The following is a 9,757-nucleotide window of genomic DNA, read 5'->3' as shown; positions in this document are numbered from 1 at the left end:
TTAGAAATAGAAAAAAAAAAGTTTTGGGTAAGAGCTTAAGTCCTACCCAAGAGCGGGTGTGTCTGCCCCTGGCTGCCATATTATCGGCAGGTAAGCGGCATAATTATAAATAATTGTTGGTAAACATTTAGCTGAGTATTCATTTGCCTATAACTATAACATTATCCGGTGGATTATCAGAGTCGACAATCGATAGTAATGCTTGTCCCATACAACATCTATTAGTACATGTGGATACTTAATAGAATTACACAAGAGATCAGAGACCAAGTTGCAAAAGTATACACAAGCTCAAAAGGAGCTCCAACGGCTAGTTTCTGTTAGAAGGAAGCGGTTGAGAGGAGCTACGGTTGAAAGGGGTTGAGCTACGGATTGAGAGCTCATAACTAATTCAGTTTCATAGAGAAAGGAATACACTTTTTGTAGAAGTGATGGATCAGCTGGATCTTGAAGTAAAGAAGAGAAGCTCACTCGAGCTTCAGCAGTCGTTAGATGAGTTCTTTAGATTGGGGGTTTTAATCTGCGCCGTTAGATAAAATAGACGTTAGTCTCAGATTAGGTTTAAGTAGTTAGTTAGTGATTGTAATTTCAGTTTTACACACAATCTCTCTCACCCCTCTATAATCAATCGAGCTCTGTAATTCTTCAAGATTTCTCATATATACAATTCCGTTTCGCATCTTCTTCGGTGTGCTTAATCAATCTATCTTAACAATTTGGCGTCGTCTGCCGGAATTGGCAGATTCTTTGCGAAGCTCTGAGTTCTGTGTTTTGGAATCGGACCTGCGAAGAGAATGGCCTCTAGATTTGAGGCGGAGAAGTTTACGGGCAAGAACGATTTTGCCCTATGGAGAATGAAGATGCGTGCGATGCTGATTCAACAAGGTCTATCGCCGGCGTTGACGGTGGAGGAGAAGGATACAAAGGAAAAAGAGGTTGTTCTTGACAAAAAGGCCATCGCAAAGAAAGCCGAAATTGAGGCGAAGGCGCATAGTGCGATCATTCTTTGCCTGGGCGATAAAGTGCTTCGCGAAGTTGCGAAAGAGAAGACCATGGCAGGCATTTTGGCGAAATTGGAGGATCTCTATCTCACGAAGTCTCTGGCAAATAGGTTGTTCATGAAGCAACGCCTTTACTCCTACAAATTCATGGAAGGGAAGGGAATCTTGGAACAACTAGAGGACTTCAACAAAGCGGTCGATGATCTTGAAAACATCGATGTTACAATCGGGGATGAAGACAAGGCTATCTTGTTATTGAATGCGCTTCCACACTCATACGATCAGCTATGCGATGCAATATTGTATGGTCGCGATGGATCCATCACTTTGTTGGAAGTACAGTCAGCCTTGAAGGCCAAGGAGTTGCAGAGGAGTGAATCCAAGCCGACTGATTCGAGCGCAGAAAGCTTGAATGTAAACAAGTTTAAGGGCAAGAAACCTTTCAAGAAATCTCAGGAACATTTCAAGGGTACTACAAGTGATCAAAAGGAGACACGGTCTTGCCACTGGTGCAAGAAGCCCGACCACTTGAAGAAGGATTGTTTCGCTTGGAAGCGGAAACAAGAAAATGGTGGGGGAAAGGTAGTGAACTATGTTGAAAGTGTAGGAGATGAGGAAGTTTTTGAGGCCCTAAATGTAATTGAAGGGAACGATGGAGGCTGTTGGATTATGGACTCAGGTTGTAGCCTTCATATGTGTCCAAATCTGCATTGGTTTGATAATATTGTTGAGACTTCTGGTTCTGTTATACTTGGTAATGATCAAGTGTGCTCCATCAAAGGCATAGGTACTGTGAGGTTGAAGGTAGAAAATGGAAGTATGGTTACTTTGAGTGGGGTGAGATATATCCCAGATGTGAAGAGAAACCTGATTTCACTTGGCTCTCTGGAGAAGAAGGGCTGCAGCTTTGCCTCGGTTGATGGAGTGATGAAAGTCTGTAGAGCAGGAAAAGTGCTCATGAGGGCAGTAAGAAAAGGAAGTCTCTACTATATGAGTGCTACTGTGCAGAGAAGTAACCCAGGATAACTCCATGTTGTTGGGGTCAGTAGCTTGGATCTGTGGCATAGCAGGCTGGGCCATCCAGCTGCAGGAAGTGTGAGAGAACTAGTGAAGAAGGGAGTACTGCAGTGCTCAGATAATTCAGAGACCATCACATGTGAAGATTGTATACTTGGTAAATCCAAGAAGCTCCCATATCCTAAAGGTATTCACTCATCCATAAAACCTCTAGATTATGCACATAATGATCTTTGGGGTCCTGCCCAAGAGAAATCTGTTGGAGGTGGGAGATACTACATGAGTATTATTGATGATTTTTCAAGAAGAATTTGGTTGTATGTTTTGAAAGAAAAATCAGAGGCATTTCAGAGATTCAAAGAATGGTGCATAGATGTAGAGGCTGAAAAGGGAGTGTGTTTGAAATGCTCAAGGACAGATAATGGCCTTGAATATCTATCAAAGGGCTTTGATGATTTTTGTAAGCTTAAGGCATCAAGAGACATCACATTGTACCTATGAACCCTCAACAAAATGGGGTGGCTGAGCGAGCTAACAGGAAAATTTTGGAGAGGGTTAGGTGCATGTTGTTGGTTGCTGGAATGGAGAAAAGATTCTGGGCTGAGGCTGCTTCCACAACAGTCAAGCTTTAAATAAATGTCCTGCTTCAAGCATTGGTGGTGATACTCCTGACTTCAGATGGTTTGGAAGACATGGGAGCTATTCTGAGTTGAGAACTTTCGGCTGTAGAGCATTTGCACATATAAAGCAGGGTAAATTGGAAGCTCGGGCAATGAGGTGTGTTATGTTAGGCTACCAACCAGGAGTCAAGGGCTACAGACTCTGGTGCACAGAGCCAAAACAATGGAAAAATCCTAAATAGCAGAGATGTGTTCTTTTGGAAGAAGGAATTTCCATTCAAGAAGAAGCCAGAAAAGATGACTGAAAATGGTGACACTACTGAGATTGAGGTGGAGCCAGGGAGCATTAAGCAGCAGCATGAGCACTCTCAGCAGGAAGAATTTGATAGAAGTGATGCTCCAATAATGGAGCAAGGTCCACAGCAACAAGTTCCAACTGATCTACATGACTACAAGCTTGCAAGGGACAGAACAAGGAGAACCATCACGCCACCTGCAAGATATTCAGATGCAAAATTTTTGTTTTATGCATTGATGGTAGCTGAAGAGGTAGAGTACTCAGAACCTTATTCCTACAATGAGGCAATGCAAAGTAAGGAATGGGAAAAGTGGCAGCAAGCCATGATAGAAGAGATAAATTCACTGTTAAAGAATGGAACTTGGGTGTTGGTGGAGAGGCCGGATTGCAGAAGAGTTGTGAGTTGTAAGTGGATCTTCAAGAAGAAGATATAGGCTGCTGAGAGTGGTAAAGTCAGGTTCAAAGCTTGACTTGTGGCTAAAGGCTTCACACAGGAGCATGGGGTAGACTTTGATGAGGTCTTCTCCCCGGTTGTCAAACACACATTCGTAAGAATTCTGCTTGCTATTGTTGCAAAAAGAGATTGGTTGTTGGAGCAATTGGACGTGAAAACAACTTTTCTCCATGGTGATTTGAGGGAAACCATCTATATGGCACAACCGGAAGGCTTTGTTGAGCCAGAAAATAAAGACAAGGTATGTCTACTTAAGAAGAGTATATATGGTTTGAAGCAAGCTAGTAGGCAGTGGCATATGAAATTCTATGAGCACATGCTTAAGTCTGGTTTTCTGACATCAAAATATGATGAGTGTGTATACATTAAGAGTCAAGGTGGAGCTGTTGTTGCCTATTTGCTATTGTATGTAGACCATATGCTTCTGGCAGGTTCTTGCAATATTGAGGTTCAGAAGGTGAAGAAGGATCTCAAGGCTGCTTTTGACATGAAGGATTTAGGTCCAGCAAAACAGATTCTGGAAATGACAATTCACAGAGATAGAAGCAAGAAAAGAATTTGGCTGACTCAGGCAGGTTATGTATCAAGAGTTATGAAGAAGTTTCACATGGAGAATGTGAAAGAAGTCTCCATTCCTATGGGACAACATTACAAATTGTCTATTGATCAGAGGCCCAAGAATGAGGCTGAGGAAGAGGAAATGCAGCAGATTCCTTATGCGAGCATGATAGGAAGCATCATGTATGCTATGATAAGCACAAGGCCGAACATAGCTCAGGTTGTTTCAGTGACCAATAGATTTATGTCAAGCTATGGGAAAGAGCATTGGTCAGCTTTGAAATGGCTGATGAAGTACTTGAAAGGTGCTACAAATGTTGGGATTTTATTTGATGGGATGAGCTGTCATGAGGGTGATGAACTGAAGGGCTGGTGCGACTCTGATTATGCTGGAAATGTGGATACTCGTAAATCTCAATCTGGCTATATTTTCACTCTTTATGGGTCTGTGGTTAGTTGGAAGAGCAGTCTCTAAAGTGTTGTTGCACTATCTACTACCGAGGCAGAGTTTATGGCATTGACAATTGCTGTAAAAGAAAGCTTTTGGTTAAAGGGGATACTGAGAGACTTCGGCATAAAACAGGAGGCAGTTGCTATAGGCTGCGACAATAACAGTGCACTTTGCTTAGCCAAGCATCAAGTGTACCATGAAAGGAGCAAGCACATCGACGAGCGCTTGCACTTCATTCGAGAAGAGATAGAGAAGGGGATGGTGAAAGTATTCAAGAAAGATACAGCCGAGAACCCGACTGATATGCTTACCAAGCCATTACCAAAAGCCAAGCTTGAGTTGTGCATGAAGCTTGTGAACTTGAGCAGAATGCAGTAGTTTTAAGCTGAAGCCATCAAGGTGGAGATTTGTAGAAGTGATGGATCAGCTGGATCTTGAAGTAAAGAAGAGAAGCTCACTCGAGCTTCAGCAGCCGTTAGATGAAGTTCTTTAGATTGGGGTTTTAATCTGGGTCGTTAGATAAAATAGCCATTAGTCTCAGATTAGGTTTAAGTAGTTAGTTAGTGATTGTAATTTCAGTTTTACACACAATCTCTCTCACCCCTCTGTAATCAATCGAGCTCTGTAATTCTTCAATATTTCTCATATATACAATTTCGTTTCGCACCTTCTTCGGTGTGCTTAAGCAATCTATCTTAACACTTTTCTGAGTGAGGAATCGAGCGTGCATCATCTTGATAAGCCAGAAGCCAAGAAACAAGAGCTTCAAGATAAGGCTTACAGTACTTTGATTCTCAGCCTAAGTGATAGAGTTTTGAGAGAGGTTTCCAAGGAAGAGACTGTAGAAGGTGTGTGGAACAAACTTGAGTCTCTGTATATGACCAAGTCCCTCACAAATAGGCTGCTCTTGAAACAAAAATTGTTCACTTTCAAGATTTCAGAGTCAAGAAGCATAGGGGAACAACTCGAAGAGTTTGCAAAATGTGTGGATGATCTTGAGAATATAGATGAAGCAATCAAGGATGAAGATAAGGCCTTGATGCTCCTCAATTCTCTGCCTAAGGCATTTGAGCAATTCAAAGATGCAATACTCCTTGGCCGAGACTCCAGGGTGACTTAAGGGGAGGTTCATTCAGCATTAAAAATGAAGGAGTTTCAGAAAACTGTTGAGAAATCCCATGATCCAGCCAATGAGAGTTTGAATGTGAGAGAAGATGGAAAGAAACCTGGGAAGAAAAAGTTCCAGAAGAAGCATAAGGGATGGAAGGAGAAACCAAATGAAGAAAAGGAGACAAGGTCATGTCACTATTGCAAGAAGCTTGGGCATTTGAAGAAAAATTGCTATGCTTGAAAGAAGAAGCAGGTTGAGGGTGAAAAGACACAAGATACTGCTGATATCACTCAAGAAATGGGTTTGGTTCAAGCAATGAATGTGACAGAAGAGGAGACTCCAGACATTTGGGTGATGGACTCAGGTTGCAGCTTTCACATGACCTCAAGAAAGGGCTGGATCAATGATCTCCAAGACTGCACTAGGACAGTCCTATTGGAGAATAACCAAGTCTGCCATGTCAAGGGAATTGGCAATGTCAGAATGATATTGGAGGATGGTTCACAGAGGATTCTCACAGAGGTTAGATACATTCCATCTAGCAAGAGGAACCTTATTTCTTTGGGAATGTTGGAGAAGAAGGGCTTCACAACCATTTTAGCTGCAGGATTTATGAGGGTTATAAAGGGTAGAGAGACCATGATGACTGCTGAAAGAGTCAACAATCTTTACTATCTCAGAGCTAGAGCTGTTGATGCATCACAAGTCAATACAGTGCAAAAATTAAGTGTTGTTGATTGACATCGCAGATTAGGACATCTGGGTGAGGCAGGATTGAAGGAGCTTGCCAATAGAAAGCTGATAACTTTTGATGGGAATCTAGAAGCTGAGGATGTGAAATCTTGTGAGGAATGTATTCTGGGAAAGAGCAAAAAAAATGCCCCATGGGACTGGGAAACACACTTCAGCAAGGCTTCTTGAATATGCACACTCTGATATTTGGGGACCATCACCAGTGCAAAGTATGGGTGGAGGCAGGTACTTTCTCTCAATGATTGATGATTTCAGTAGAAAAATATGACTATATGTGATGAGGGAAAAGTCAGAGGCTTTTACAAAGTTTCAAGAATAGTGCATAGAGGTAGAGCTGGAGAGAGAGACTGTGTTTTAAAATGCCTCCGGACTGATAATGGATTAGAGTTTCTCTCAGCAGATTTTGATGCATACTGTAAGAAGAAAGGAATTAAGAGGCACAGAACCGTGCCACACAACCCCCAACAGAATGGAGTAGCAGAAAGGGCCTATAGAACCATTCTTGAAAGGCTCAGATGTATGTTGATTTCATCAGGTATGCCTAAACGTTTCTAGGCTAAGGCTGCTTCAACTGCTGTGAGTTTGATAAATAAATGTCCATCTTCTTCAATTAATAATGAAACACCTGATATGGGATGGTATGGATCTACTGGTGATTACACTAGATTGAGAAGTTTTGGTTGTAGAGCTTTTGTATATTCTAAGAAAACCAAGCTGGATCTTAGGGCTCTCAAATGTGTGATGTTGGGTTATCAAAAGGGGGTGAAGGCATATAGACTCTGGTGCATAGAGTCAGGTATGGAGCAAGTTGTGATTAGCAGAGATGTTGTTTTCAAAGAGGATGGAATGCCATTATTTGAGATAGAAGTCAGAGGACAATCAGTTTGAGATGGAGCTGGGTGAGAATGAAGAAACAGAGGATGCTCAAGATGAGATATTCACTGAGGATACACGAGGGACTTCTCATGGTGGAGAGAGTAGTGAGATGCAGAGGACTTCTCATGGTGAAAAGAGCAGTCAGAGGCAGAAAAGTCATATTATAGCAAGAGATCAGCCGAAAAGAAATATCAAACTTCCATCCAAATACAGTGACTATGATATGTTGTACTATGCACTCACAGTGGCTGAGGAAATTGAATATCATGAACCCTCAACTTATAAGGAAACTATGAGGAGTCATGGAAATGATAGATGGTTAAGGGCTATGCAAGCAGAAATAGATTCACTATACAAGAATCATACTTGGATTCTGGTTCTGAGATCAAAGCACCAAAAGCCCATAGGTTGTAAATGGGTATTCAAGAAGAAGATTGAAGCATTCAGAAATAATGAAGTGAGATTCAAGGCAAGGCTTGTGGCAAAGGGTTTCACACAGAAAGAAGAAATTGATTATAATGAGATTTTTTCCCTAATTGTGAAGCATGGTTCTATAAGGATCTTGTTGGAAATTTTAGCTCGGAGGGATTGGGAGCTGCAACAAATGGATGTGAAAACCGCATTCTTGAATGGAAAATTAGAAGAGAAGATTTTGATGGAGCAGCCTGAGGGTTTTGTTAAGAAGGGAGATGAAGATAAAGTTTGTCTATTGAAACGAAGTCTATATGGATTGAAGCAAAGTTCCAGACAATGGTATATCAAATTTGATGAGTTTATATAGAGGATAGGCTTTGAAAAATCATGCTATGATAACTGTGTTTTTGTCAAGAAAATGAAGGGAATTGTTGTTGGTTATCTACTCCTCTATGTAGATGATATGCTTATTGCAGCAACAACTTTGACAGAGGTGCAAGAGATTAAGAAAGAGTTGGAATCTGAATTTGATATGAAGGACTTGGGGGATGTAAAAAGGATATTGAGCATGGATATTATCAGGAATAGAAAGGAGAAAAGGTTATGGCTCACACAAAAGGAGTACATAAACAAGCTCTTGGAAAGATTACAGATGGACAACAGCAGATCAGTGACATTTCCTTTGTCACAACAATTTAAGCTATCTGCTGCACAAGGCCCCAAGACTAATAAGCAGAGGGAAGAAATGATGAAGATACCCTATGCTAGCATAGTAGGCAGCATTATGTACACAATGGTTTGCTCAAGACCATATGTTAGTCATGCAATAAGTGTTACTAGCAGGTTTATGGCAGATCCGGGGTTAGAGCATTGGCATGGTTTGAAATGGATTTTGAAGTATCTCAGGGGATCAGCTGATTATGGTATATTGCTTTATGGTAATTAGGTGGTCAATGGAGAAGCTTTGATGGGATATTGTGACTCAGACTTTGCTGTAAGTCTAGACACAAGAAAGTCTCAATCCGGATACATCTTCTTCCTCTATGGTTCTGCAGTGAGCTGGAAGTCCAATTTGCAGTCAGTTGTGGAATTATCTACTACCGAAGCCGAGTACATAGCTATGACAGAAGTGTTGGGGTTTGTTGATAAGGCTCGTTTCATGCATCGGTTTAGGGTTAAAATTCTGTGCATTTGGGGCGCTAATGTGCGTTATTGAGTTCAGGTGCGTAGTAAATCTGTCGGACCCAGGAGTTGTTGTTACCTGACCTGGCAGATGCAAAAGAGATGAAATTAAAGCAAAAGTCAGAAGTCGTCGTTCAGACCTGGGAGAATCAAAAGTTGGCGACAGGAGCAGAATGGAGCGAGAGCAAATTATCTTAAAGAGTCTTACTCAAGGGCAAGGGCGTAAAATCACCGGAGGGATACCCTAGGGATCAGAGCCTCATATATATAAAGAGCTCAACCTTGAAGAACGAGAAGAGTCCGTCAACAGCCACTTCTGCACTTTCTTAGCTCTAGCTTTCGTTCCATGCTTTAGTTCCACACTTCAAGTTTCTCATTTCGACTGCTGCGCACTTGGACTTATAAGCTGGACGAAGTCCAGGGAGGTATAAGCTGGACGAAGTCCAGGAGGGAAGGAGAAAATTATAATAAGAGCTAAGACAGGGGAACTATCTGACCCGAGGCATCAGTGGTATGGCATATAAAGAGCGAACGATCCTAACATCCCCTGGTGAGGAATGAGTGATCGAACGAATCCAACAGTTAGTGAAGTTAAGGGCTATCTTGACAAACTGACAAACCGATTAGATAGAAGAAGGGAAGGGGAAGATTCGGAGACTGTAGGTTCTTGAATTGACCTTAATCTTGTGGGGATGGCTGCTAGAAAATGAACCAGTTTGTGCAAATTATATGTTTATGTGTTTTTATCTGTTTTCTTTGTCTAAGTCCTTAGCGTCTAGGTCTAGTAGTTTGAGTCTTTTCTTTTTCTAGTAGAGTCGGTTAAGGGGAAACCATGCATTGAAGCGTGCCTTATTCCTTTTTCTTGTCTTCATACTTGAGGGCAAGTATGGTTTAAGTGTGAGCCGAGTTTGATAAGGCTCGTTTCATGCATCGGTTTAGGGTTAAAATTATGTGCATTTGGGGCGCTAATGTGCGTTATTGAGTTCAGGTGCGTAGTAAATCTGTCGGACCCGGGAGTTGTT

Source organism: Salvia hispanica, chromosome 4, assembly GCF_023119035.1.
Source record: "Salvia hispanica cultivar TCC Black 2014 chromosome 4, UniMelb_Shisp_WGS_1.0, whole genome shotgun sequence".
Classification (NCBI taxonomy): domain Eukaryota; kingdom Viridiplantae; phylum Streptophyta; class Magnoliopsida; order Lamiales; family Lamiaceae; genus Salvia; species Salvia hispanica.
The sequence above is the reverse complement of the archived record's forward strand: the minus strand, read 5'-3'. Positions refer to the sequence as shown.